Genomic DNA, 11988 nt, shown 5'->3' with positions numbered 1-11988 from the left:
AGAAGAAACACTACACAGATCCTCCAGAACCTCCTGTGCGCAAATTCCAAAGAAGTTAAGAGTCCTGAATGGTAGAAGTACACAGAGAACCAGGAAGCAAGCCCTCTCCCTAGCCATCTGTTCCCAGGGGCAAATCCCTCGTCTTCATAGGTACCTTTCACTGTGCCCAGAATGAGACCCAGTGGCCTCTTTCCCCACTGCTGTACAGAAAAGAAACCCAGGCATACAACAGCCAGGACTGTGCTCAGTCACACTGTCAAACAGGCACCTGGTAATCCAGGAGGCTACCGGAATGTGACTTAGTTTATTACATATTTATTGCATGTTCACTGCATGCAAGGCTCTTGGCTAGAGATAGATGGATGAATAAGCCAAAGTCCCTGGCCAGGACAGGATGATTTTCTATTGGTGTGTAGTCAGATAAATAGTAAAATAATAAGACATGATAATTACTGTCAAAGAGGCACAATCCAGGTTTTAGGGAATATAGGAAAGGAGTAACTTAGTTTTTCTTCCTAGGACAGGAAGCTGAGAAAAGCAAGTGGAGAAGAACGTTAGAGCCGAGTATAAAATACAGAAATTTTTAAAACAGAGAAGTGGAGCTCAAAGAGGGCTATCTAAGCTGCAAGAACATTACATGCAGAGAGATAAGCAGCTTACCAGGGCGTGATGGGGCTCAGTGGTGAGTAGTTCTGTGTCACAAAGGTGTAGGGCAAATGTGGAAAGAGCCTGGAATTGTAGATAGTTCAGGCTGTGTGTGAGTGGTCTCCTCACCTTGATAAAGAGCTACGGCCACAATGGGGGAGACCCAATTAGAATGAAAATGGGGGAGTAGCGTTGATTTATTGGTGCCTACTGCAGTCAGAGAAAAGAATCTAGGAAAGAGCAGAATTCCATCAAGTGGAAATGATGGAAGCCTGCATCAACCCTGGGTGAAGATGATGGGGCAGGTCGGGAAAATATTTGTAGATAGAATTGGTTTAACTTAACAACAAACTAAGGGTAAAAGGGGGGTGGAAGAAGAAAACAGCTTTATTCTGTTTGTTGGACTGCCAATGTTTGAAAAACGCTATGATGATGTCTTCAGCTCATGACACAGCAAGGTTTGTGTCAAACACGTACGTATATGTCTTGGGGGAACTCGGACACTATTACACTGAGTTAGATTAATTTTGATGATTCAATCATGAAACACCCACCACAGGAACACATTCTTTACTCGATGTAGATGATGTTTATAACTTGTGGCATTTTGTATTATAATGCATGAAACTATTTTATGGAAAACTGCACCACCCTAGTATGAAAATGGCATGTCCAATTGGCAAAACTGGTTAAAATTCCCAAGTAAGATCTCTCCAAGCAGTAGCATACATTTCCAGGACTGCTTGAGGTACAATGTTAAGATTCAGATACCCCATACAGAAATAAGACATAAACTTCACCATTAAATGTCAAGATAAACACAAAAGATATAGAACCACAACAATAATACCAAAATAAATAGAGAACTCTGGTACCTAAAATTCTTCACGTAACAGCAATGTATGGAAATCCTTCATGTAACAATGAACCACCAAAGCAAACATAAACCATGACTTGTGTCTTGATTCCTTTGTCCCTTTATAGTCAAAAAGGCATCTAAACAGAACTATACGCAGTTAAAAATAATGGCTAGAGATTCCTAACAGAAGAATGGCAGCAGGTCATAAAACTTACATTCCTGGTAAAATCAAGCATGTTCTTTTAGAAGTCACTTAAAATTTTTGTATGTCAGGTCACAATAGTTCTGTTTTCATTTTCATCTCATGCCTTGCGACTACCCATAATTTTTAGTATTTTGGTGTTTTCTTCGGTAAATTTGTGTGAGTTGTGGTGGGTAGAATAAGCAAAGAATAAAGACTAGAATCTTCATGCCTTAGATCAGGTAGGCTCTGGATCACTGTCCCATATTCTCATCTCTCTAAACCGGGAAGAACAAGAAACAATTCAAACTCTCCACTGCACGCAATCCCACCTCTGCCACTTATCACATTTGCAACCTTGAGCAAAGTCACCCAGTCTCTTTGTACCTTAGTTTCTTCACCTGTAAAAAGGGATAGTCAAAATAATTGTAGAGTTGTTATGAAGATTAAATGAGTTAATGTATGTAAAACACTTAGACCAGTATCTGACACATGTTATGCCTCCAATAGCAGCTGCTGCTCTTGTGATCATTATTGGTGTTGCTTGTTTATTCTGGAATTTTCTCCCTGATGTAGGCAATAAGATCAGTTTCATTTAAATGCATAATAAGACTTTACTAATTTGGAATAATTGAAGAATAAGTCATTAGCAATTTTTTTAAAAAATACCCCTTTCCAGTGTTTACTTTCATCCATCCATTGGTGTCTGGTTTCTATCTGCATACACCTTGGCTCTGCCCTTGACACAAAAACTCAATATACAGGGAAGCACTTTAAAGCAGCCTAAATAAAGAAAATAGAAAAGTTCTGATTGGCATAAAGCCTTTGGAAATCCATAAAGCCTGGTGGTTCCTAGGGAATTGAATGACTGGAAGGTTCTTAGTCGGGTGGGTGGGAGAGGTGGGGTATGTCAGGGTGGGAGTGAACAGAGTAGAACTAGAGCAGACAGAGATGGAGAAACATGGTAGCCCATAGAGCAAGAGCGTCTTTCAACCTGTATTTCCTGCCCACCCCTTATTCAATTTCAGTTTCTCTCAATTTCCTATTAACTTCAATATTTAACTTTGTAATTATTCAAAATGTTTATAGAAAGGAAACATCCTTAAAACACATAAAAAGGTATGAGATTTTGCTTTCTGTAACTAAGGAAAAAGTATCCCTCCCCAACTGTATAAATATAATTATCTTTCTAAAATGAAAATTCGGAAACAAGAAAGAATTATACCTGCTATGTTGACCTATCACGATAGCAATAAAGAATCATTATTCATTGGGTGTAAATTTCACAATTCTGTTTCACAGTTCCAAAACTCTATGCATTTGAAAAGTACAGTAACAGAAAAATAAGTACAGCAAACTTTTTATGTCAAATTTGCATGCCATTTGTTGATTTTGTACAGGTTATATTTCTTTCACCCAGAGCTCCCTGGAGTTTTATGACAGGAAAATAAAGATGGTGTTGACCCTCAGAAGAATTACAAATACTTGAGGCAGCAGGAGCAGGGCCTGAGCTTATGCCTGAGATGCAGGTGTCCAGAGTTCCAATCCCAGCCTTAGCGAGGCTTGCTGAGTGCCCTTGGGCAAGTTGCTTAACCTCCCTTGGCCTCTCTTTCCTCACTGCTAAGGTGAAGACATTAATGCTCAGTTCCCTTTTGGGGTGGCAAGTGGATTAAGTAATTAGAAAACAAGAGTCTCCTCTTATGTAGTAACCCTTTAGGAGATGAGGACGTTACCAAATGATTCTTCGGTATGTTAGAAAACAAAAACACAAAGAAAACACAGAGTGAGAGCCACACAGAGCAGAAATTTAGTTATCAGTACAAAGAACTGGGGGCCACTACCTCTTCAGTTTGCCTAAGCAAAAAAAGGAAAACCAAAAAACAAAAAAACTGTTTCAGGACACATTCTTTTCAAATAGAAGTCCCTTTCTTCTCTCTCTCTCTCTCTCTCTCTCTCTCTCTCTCTCTCTCTCTCACACACACACACACACGTACACACAAACAAACACACACACGATACCTTTTCCTTATTTCCTCATTCATTTCTATATTAAAGTACTTCGCTTATGTCTCAAAATAGGTACCATCTAAATAAAATCATCAGCCTTAAAACAATGTTTGAAATAATTAAGTTACAAATTCGGGAGCCCTTTAATGTGGCTGCAATTCTATAACTATCTGGGCATTCTATGTATGGACCTATTAAATGTAACAGGCGCCAACATTGCCGGCTGTCAAGAAGCAAAATGAAAAATAGTTTTAATAGCTGCTCTTTGACCTATTTTATATTTTATGTCAATTATAACAGCACACAACCATGCATAATTATGAAGCATAGATGCATTAAAATGTACACATAATTTGTGTTCTTATGGCAACCATTGCATTAGGCTTTAGAAAACAAACCTATTGTTATAAGTCATTTGCACATTAATATATTAGTATTAAATATTGAAGACAGATTTGTCTATCCATCTGTTTTGAATCATTGTAAGTAAATATATCTTTTTGGAGGGGTGGACAAAATCTCTACATAAATGCACTGTAGGTACCATCTGCAACATATATTATAATACAGAGTTTAGCACCGTCGTGCATAGCAACTCCAGCAAAGACAGCACCATGTGATTGTCATTTGAATGTCATTTTTTAAAAATGATCTGGTATATGGACAGAAGGAGGAAATTTTTTTCTGGCACTGCCATAAAAATTCCTTCATTTGACTATCCCGTGGCTTTTGGATTTCTTTCTTAAAAACTTGCATTCTTCCAAGAATAAGAGGAAAATAACTATTTTAATGCAGGGTAAATGAACAAAAAAGTATGTTTTTTTTTCTATAGTAAAATTATTAAAATACCAGGGGAAAAATGCTTTAAATCTCTGATGAATCATAACAGTGCCATTGAGAAGCAGGTGACCCAACCAGAAAATGACCTTTCCATGTTACAGATAAAGAAACCACGGATTTTTTCAAAAACAATTATACAACTCCAATTTTAACTTTTCAGCATTCTCATGATTTTATGGACATATAGTGAGGCTGCTGGGATGAAAGACACAGGAGGGCAATGCCATATAAAGAGCAGAAATCAGATTTCCCAACTCCAATTTGGCATTTTAATACCTTGATGCTCAAAAATTTGGAGGAAGCAAGACTCCATTTTCCTGTCAGTTTTAACCCTATTTTTCTACCTCTGAGCAATTGCTGTAAATATCCACCCCACTTTACTTCTTCTCAAAGTTAGGTATGTCCTGGAGAAGGAAAAATCAAAGAATGGGGTTGAGGGATGGGATGGGGAGGTAGCAATGAACTGTTTCCCCTAGGCTCTGGCTGAAAAAGATGACTATTTAAATTTCTTTGAATTCACTTTAAGTGATTACATTGTTTTCATTTGGGTGACCAAAAAGAACTAGAACAATTTACCACACATTTCTGGAGTTAGGTCTGAGCTGTTTCACTTCTCTGTTGTTTCTTTTGTTTGGTGTCTCTAAGTTCAGATGTGCAGAATTTTTATTACATTTTTACGTAAGTGGACTTTAAATTCAGAGACATTTTTAGGATGATTTCAATCTACAGTGACTACTTAGTTCACCCATATATTGAGTAGTTACGATGTTACATTCATTCCCAACATATCACCTAGATATTTATTTTTTAAAGATTTGTTTCGGTTATGAGAATTACCAAGTTTCTCTAGGATCTTGAAGATACTTGTCTCTAAATGCAATATATCTGTCTTTAAATAATCATGTAAAATTTTAAATGTTTTGAAGAGAAGACTGGAAATATCTGGCTTGTATGGATTTTTTTTAAAGCTTGCGATACCCTAGAAAGAAAAATTGCCTTGTACCAAATATATTTTGTAATAAGTTTAGCCAGATAAAGAGAACAATTTTCTGAAGAGCTAGAGGTACTGATGGAAGAAACTGGAAACAAAGGGAGAATAAGGAGATGGCTGGTGACTGGAGAGAAGATGGCACCTAGCAATTAAAGAGAAGAATAGAATGAGAAAGATTCTAGTGAATTCCAATCCTAGATTTCCAAAAAGAACTGCCAAAATTCAGACAGTGGGTATACGCATACATTGGAATTCACGCTCCTGACTCTCAACACTGGAAAACTCTGGATAGTTCTGGAGTATGTCATGGGGTTACCCTTAACACTGTAAGTATTTTATGGGACAAAATTTTGAGTCTTATAAGGCACCGAGAATGAACTGGGAGTAAAGAAATGAAGATCAGAGTCACACCAGAAAAAAAAAAAAATGTGCTCACATTTTGGGATACTAAGGTATACTTAATTTAAAATTATATGTTTTTCAATGTTAAATGTTAACAGATGACCAATTTAAGAAAAATGAAAAAATGGTTAATTCTTCACAGGGCAAATTGTTCAATATTGTCTTCAGGATGAAAATAACATAGTCACTCCTAGATTATTTACTCATGGTTTTTAGTACTATTTCCTCAACTCCATGTTTAAAGCATGTTTTAATTCATATTTGTTTAACCCATAAACATTTAAAAACAACATTTGTGACTTGCTCATTCCCATCTACTAAGATGGGGTTTTTTAACTTTTTAAAAATTATTATTAATGATTCATTTTCCCCAATTAAAACCTTACAAGAATGGAGAGATCCAAGACTGCAGAGTAGATAAACACTGTGTCTGCTTCCTTCCATGAACACATTAAAATTACAACTAAATTATAGAACAATCAACCTGGAGCATCATCTAAAGTCTAGCTGAACAGAACTTTTATAACTATGGATGTAAAGAAACCACATCGAAACGGGTAAGATGAGCAGAGAGGAGAAAAGGGCTAGCCTCAAACCTTCATGTGGTGGTTGAAAACCAGGGGATATCTCAGCCACAGAGGTTCCCCCCAGAGGGAGCAAGGGACCCCAGCCATACACCAGTCTCCCCGGCCCAAAGTACTAGTGTTGGGAAGAGGAGCCCACACAACATCTGGCTGTGAAAAACAGTGGGGATTCTGACCATAAGGGTGGGACAGAAGGCTGCTGGAAACCCAGACATCTTAAACGGCCCGCACCAAGATTTTCTCATTCATAGGCACTCACCTTGGGCTCTGGTGGAGGGACAGTAACTTGGGGGTTGTTGGAGACATATGGGGTGCAGGATGAGGTGTGTGGCTTAGGGCAAGATCTGAAAAACAGCCACCATTTTCCCTCTGTAGGTCTTCCTCCCGTGCGGCCGGCAGGTGGCAGCCATCTTTAATATGTTGAACCCTCCCTCCACAGGCCCAAATCCAAATCTGATTGGCTCCACCCTGCTGATTTGCTGGGAGTCCACTCCACCCAACTCACTCAACAACAGAGATACTTTCTCCACAAGTTTCCAGACCCACCCTCATTGCACTCTTTCTTGGAAAATTGTCAGAGCCCATGAGCCCTAGGTAGGCAGTAACTGGCTTCAGTGTGCTCTGAGACTTTTGCTGAGTAGCTCCAGGCTCAGCACTGGCACCAAACTAGAGTCTACATTAACCTGATGACCACAACTCTTCCCACTCTGGTAATACCCTGAGACCCCTCTCTCACCCAACTTGCTTAACACATGACACTTTATTGGTGGCTGAACCTTAAGGGAGCCGGCAGGTGTGAGCAGGCCTCAGGGTGTCCTGGCATTTTGCAGAGCTACGCTAGGCCCAGTACTCATGGCAGACATCCTTGGTTTGCAGTTCTAGAAGTCCTCTTTTGTGAGTGTCTTTAGTTGCTCTGTCATGGCTGCTTCAATGTCCTGAATCATTTTGACTTTGGGGAAGAGCCAGAAGTCACAGTGTACCAGATCTGGTGAATAAGGTGGATGAGGACACACCGTAATGTTTGTATTTGACAGAAATGGCTATATACCAGAAGCGATGTGTGACAGGGAGTGTTGTCATGATGGAGAATGATTTATGGCACACTTTAAAACACACCTTCTCTCAACCATAGCAAACAACCAACTGACTGCATCGAACAAGTTGAAACTTGTCACACACTGTTACTAAGGTTCAACACACCGCTTCCTGTATTAAACAGTCCTGCCTTTCTGTTGGATGGCACTCGGCAACAGCATTCATGATATTTTGTGATCACAACGGAAAGGCTCCGTGTCACACATCACTTCTGGTATATAGCAATTTCTGTCAAATACAGACATTACGGTGTGTCCTCATCCACCTTATTCACCAGATCTGGCACCATGCAACTTCTGGCTCTTCAACAAAGTCAAAATGACCATGAAAGGTAAACATTGGAATCGATTCAGGACATCGAGGCAGCCACAACAGCACAACTAAAGACACTGAAGAGGACTTTCAGAACTGCTTCAGAAAGTGGCATGAACGATGGGATAAGTGTGTTCGAAGTGAAGGGGGGTATTTTGAAGGGGGTTAATGGCAATGTGTCTTTTACTGTAACAATTTTTTTTATTTAAACATTCACTGTATTTTTTTTATCACATCTCTTATACAATGGAATATTGCTCAGCCATGGAAGGGAATGGGTTCTTGCCATGCAGCAGCATGGATGGACCTGGAGGGTATTGTTCTGAGTGGACTATAAGATAGAGAAAGACAGATACAATGTGATTTCACTTATATGTGGAATATAAAGAACAAAATAAACAAAACAGAAACAAACTTACACAGAGAACATATTGATGGTTGCCAGATGGGAGGGGGTTTAGACGTGAGGGGAAAAGGGGAAGGGATTATGGAGTACAACTTATTGTTACATAGTAGTCACTAGGATGTAGGGAATAGTATGAGGAATATAGTCAATAATATTGTAATAACTATGTTAGGTGTCATATTGGTACTAGATTTGTTGGGGTGATATATCGGAGGGAGTTGGGGGCAGAGTGAAAAAGATGAAGGGATTGAGAAGCACAGACATGACAAAATAGTCAAGGCAATGTAAAGTAAAGCACCAGGAATATAGTCAATAATATGGTAATAATTACGTATAGTGCTAGAGAAGTACTAGACTAGTCAGGGTGATCATTTCTTAAATCACACAAATGTCTAACCACTATATTGCACACCTAAAATTAAAATAAAATATTATTAAATGTCAACTGTAATTTAAACATTTTAAAAGGGAGGAAAAGGTGAAGGGGAATAACGGTCCAGATTTCCACGTATAAAACAAGTAAGTCATGGGGATGTAATGCACAGCATGGGGAATGTATTCAATAACATTGTGATAGTGTGGTTCCGTGTCAGATGGTAGCTGGACTTATCATGATGATCACTTCTTTAGGTATATAAATGTTGAGTAACTGTTGTGTACATCTGAAACTAATATAATATGGTATGTTAGCTATATTTCAATAAAAATCTTTTTAAAAAGTAAGTATAAGATAAAGAAAAAATTAATGGAAAAGTAGCAGGGCAATCTGTGTCATAAACCTTCTAATATTTCATTAAAACTTAAATATAAAAATAAAAAATAAAAAAATAATGATGTTGGAGGAAAAAAAAATAAAATCTTACAGGAATTATTTTTTTCCTTCTATTATGCTGTATCTGTCCTGTGCTGGTTTGACAACACAGTTTCATTGACTTCCAAGACTGCTTCATTTTTCTACACTTAATTATCCAATCCAACTAAAAGTAACTTTTCAAAATAGCAGTCTTGCACATGCCAGTTACAAAACTGAGTACAAAGAAAGTTCTGTACATTTTGGTGGACAATATTTCAGACCAAACTGAATTGACGGAACACCTTTACCATTATATTTAAGAATCTGAGGTTTTTCTCCGATTTGTTATCATGACTCTTTTATCCTCAGTTAAATCTACCTGTTTTATTCCTCTGTCACTATCTCTACCCTCATTTCTTAAGAAATGAGATAAAGCAACTTCAGTTAAAATAGAAAACTGTTGCATATCACAAATGCCAATCAAAACCTTTCTTTGTTCATCTCTGCTTGATTCCCTTAGCATTCTAAGGAGCTTCTTTAATGAAGAAATTTTATTTAAAAATGTATTTCCATCTATACAGAGAAACCACCAATTTGATTTATCCATTTAATATATCAGCCCAGAGCTAACAAGCAGTATTTATACATTTGGCAGAAGTTATCATCTCAGGAGCTTGGCTTCCCTTTGCTATTATAAAGAGGCCAACATTAATAGCAATGACCCTAGGCTGTGTCCTTGGGGAGGCACAGCTGCCTATCTTCCTGGTGTTAAATTTTAGGTTGGGACCATGGGCCTCTATCAGAAGGACAGGACCAATCTTCAAGTATATAGCACGTGCTAGCACTTCTCGGCACTTCAAGCTTGGGGGTGGGGAGACTGGTGCAACATTATAATACCTACCCTAATTTTGCTAAAGAATAATTATCATACAGCTTCATGTCAGAACAAAAGTGATTACAACTAAGATTTGTGCAAAAGACCATCCTATCTATCTTTAAATCATCTTATCTTTAAATAGTCTTTACAATTTACATGAAGTTCCCAGAGAATTTTTAATTTGGCAAAGAGAATCTTTTGTAAAACAATATGCAATTTGGCCTTCAAATTATGTTTGCCTTTATCATAGAAACAATACATGCATTAGTATATAGATTGCAAATGGTATATGCAATTTCCTAAACATTTAAAAGTTTACTTAATGGAAATCTGGACTCTCATACAAATTTTACAGTTACATCTAATGGTGTATTTTCAATGGTAGTACTTCCTTGCTAAAGGTTAAGGTTATTCTTTTAGGGAAATATATGTAGTCCTCAAGTAGAAACATCCTGGAGTTTGTAGGAGTTTTAGCTTTTGAAGATACCACAACCAAAAGATTTAGCAAGTGCCACTGTGTTCAAAAAGTGTTTAGAATAAAATATTAACCCAGCAAAAAAAGTTATTGAGATTTATGTTGACAAAGTGTTCCACTTAGTTGCCTTTCTTGAAGAAGAAGAGGAAGCAGAGGAGGAGGAGGAGGAGGAGGAGGAGGAGGAGGAGGAGGGGGAGGAGGGGAAGGAGAAAAAGAAGAAGAAGAGGAGAAGAAGAAGGGCTCAAATTTATTTAAGAAACAGATCTCTAGTTATGAGCTTTTGTGAATTTGTAAAGGTTGAACTACCCAGGGTGGGTGTAAGAATAATATGGCTCTGATTAAACTGTGATACGCAGAAAAGGCAAAGAAAACTACAGCAAACCTCTGTAACTCTGAACCACCAAAGAGTAAGGAAAACAGGGCAGGCCTTGTCTTATACACATGCTGAAAATCAGGTTACTCAAACCACACATGGTGATAATATCCAATGAATGTCGTATAAGTAAATATTTGTTATGGAGCCTATTCACTAAGAATGAAAAGTACTTATTCATTTCACTTTGAACCCTCCCTTTGCATTTAAACAGAAAATTGTACTGATAAAGCTCAACATTTGGTCCTAGACCAGCAGACTGCTCAAGGAAAAAATCTCTAGCTATTGTAAAGTTCAGACCAGGTTAGAGCCAATCGGTTGCAGACGAAGTTGATCTTCAAAGCGTTTCTGGCATTTGGGAGTTTCTATGAGAAGCTACAAGAAGAGATTTCATCCTTTGAGTTGTTGGCCAGCCTGCAAGCCACAATGGGAATCCCTTCCCCCTAATCCATACTGTTCAATTGTCACGAAAGCTTGTAAACAGGAGTCTCCATCAGTTACCTCAGAGTGGTTTGAACAAACTAACATCATAACAAGAGTGTTTATGGAAAAATGCTTAAGCACTGAAGCAGAAAGGGCTTAGCACTGATCAGACCTCTCTTCCACCTTTATTCTTCACTGTTCACATTGAAATGCAAATATCAGCGCAGGGTTTCCACTGGCGTGCCACTCACAAATTGAAAAGCAGTTTTTATCTATGCAAATGTAAGCATGGTAATTGAAGTTAATCAATCAATGCTAGCTTTCACTAAAACCTTGAACATGATTGAATAAAGTAATTATCATTCAGCAGAAAATGATGAAGTTGTAGACAGCATGAACCTTATTAAAGGAGGATTTTGAGTCACAATGGCTTAATTTAGCTAACAGCCCAGCCTTAGCCCAAGCAACATACTACTCTTGCTGCCTAGAATTGTTTTATGATTAAAAAACAACAACAACAATAATAAGGGTGGGTGAAGGTGGAGGTAAGGGCAAAGCAGGGTTTATTATTATTATTTTCATAGTGCTGGATTAATAAAAAGTACTTGGTAATGCTACAAAGGAACAGCCATAATTGAGATCTTTAAAAAAAAACAAAAAACTCTTGGTAAGTGAAGAAAGATTGTTATGACATTTTTGATATGGCCAATGGCAACAACAGGCTC

The sequence above is a fragment of the Rhinolophus sinicus genome, linkage group LG01 (assembly GCF_036562045.2).
Source record: "Rhinolophus sinicus isolate RSC01 linkage group LG01, ASM3656204v1, whole genome shotgun sequence".
Classification (NCBI taxonomy): Eukaryota; Metazoa; Chordata; class Mammalia; order Chiroptera; family Rhinolophidae; genus Rhinolophus; species Rhinolophus sinicus.
The sequence above is the reverse complement of the archived record's forward strand: the minus strand, read 5'-3'. Positions refer to the sequence as shown.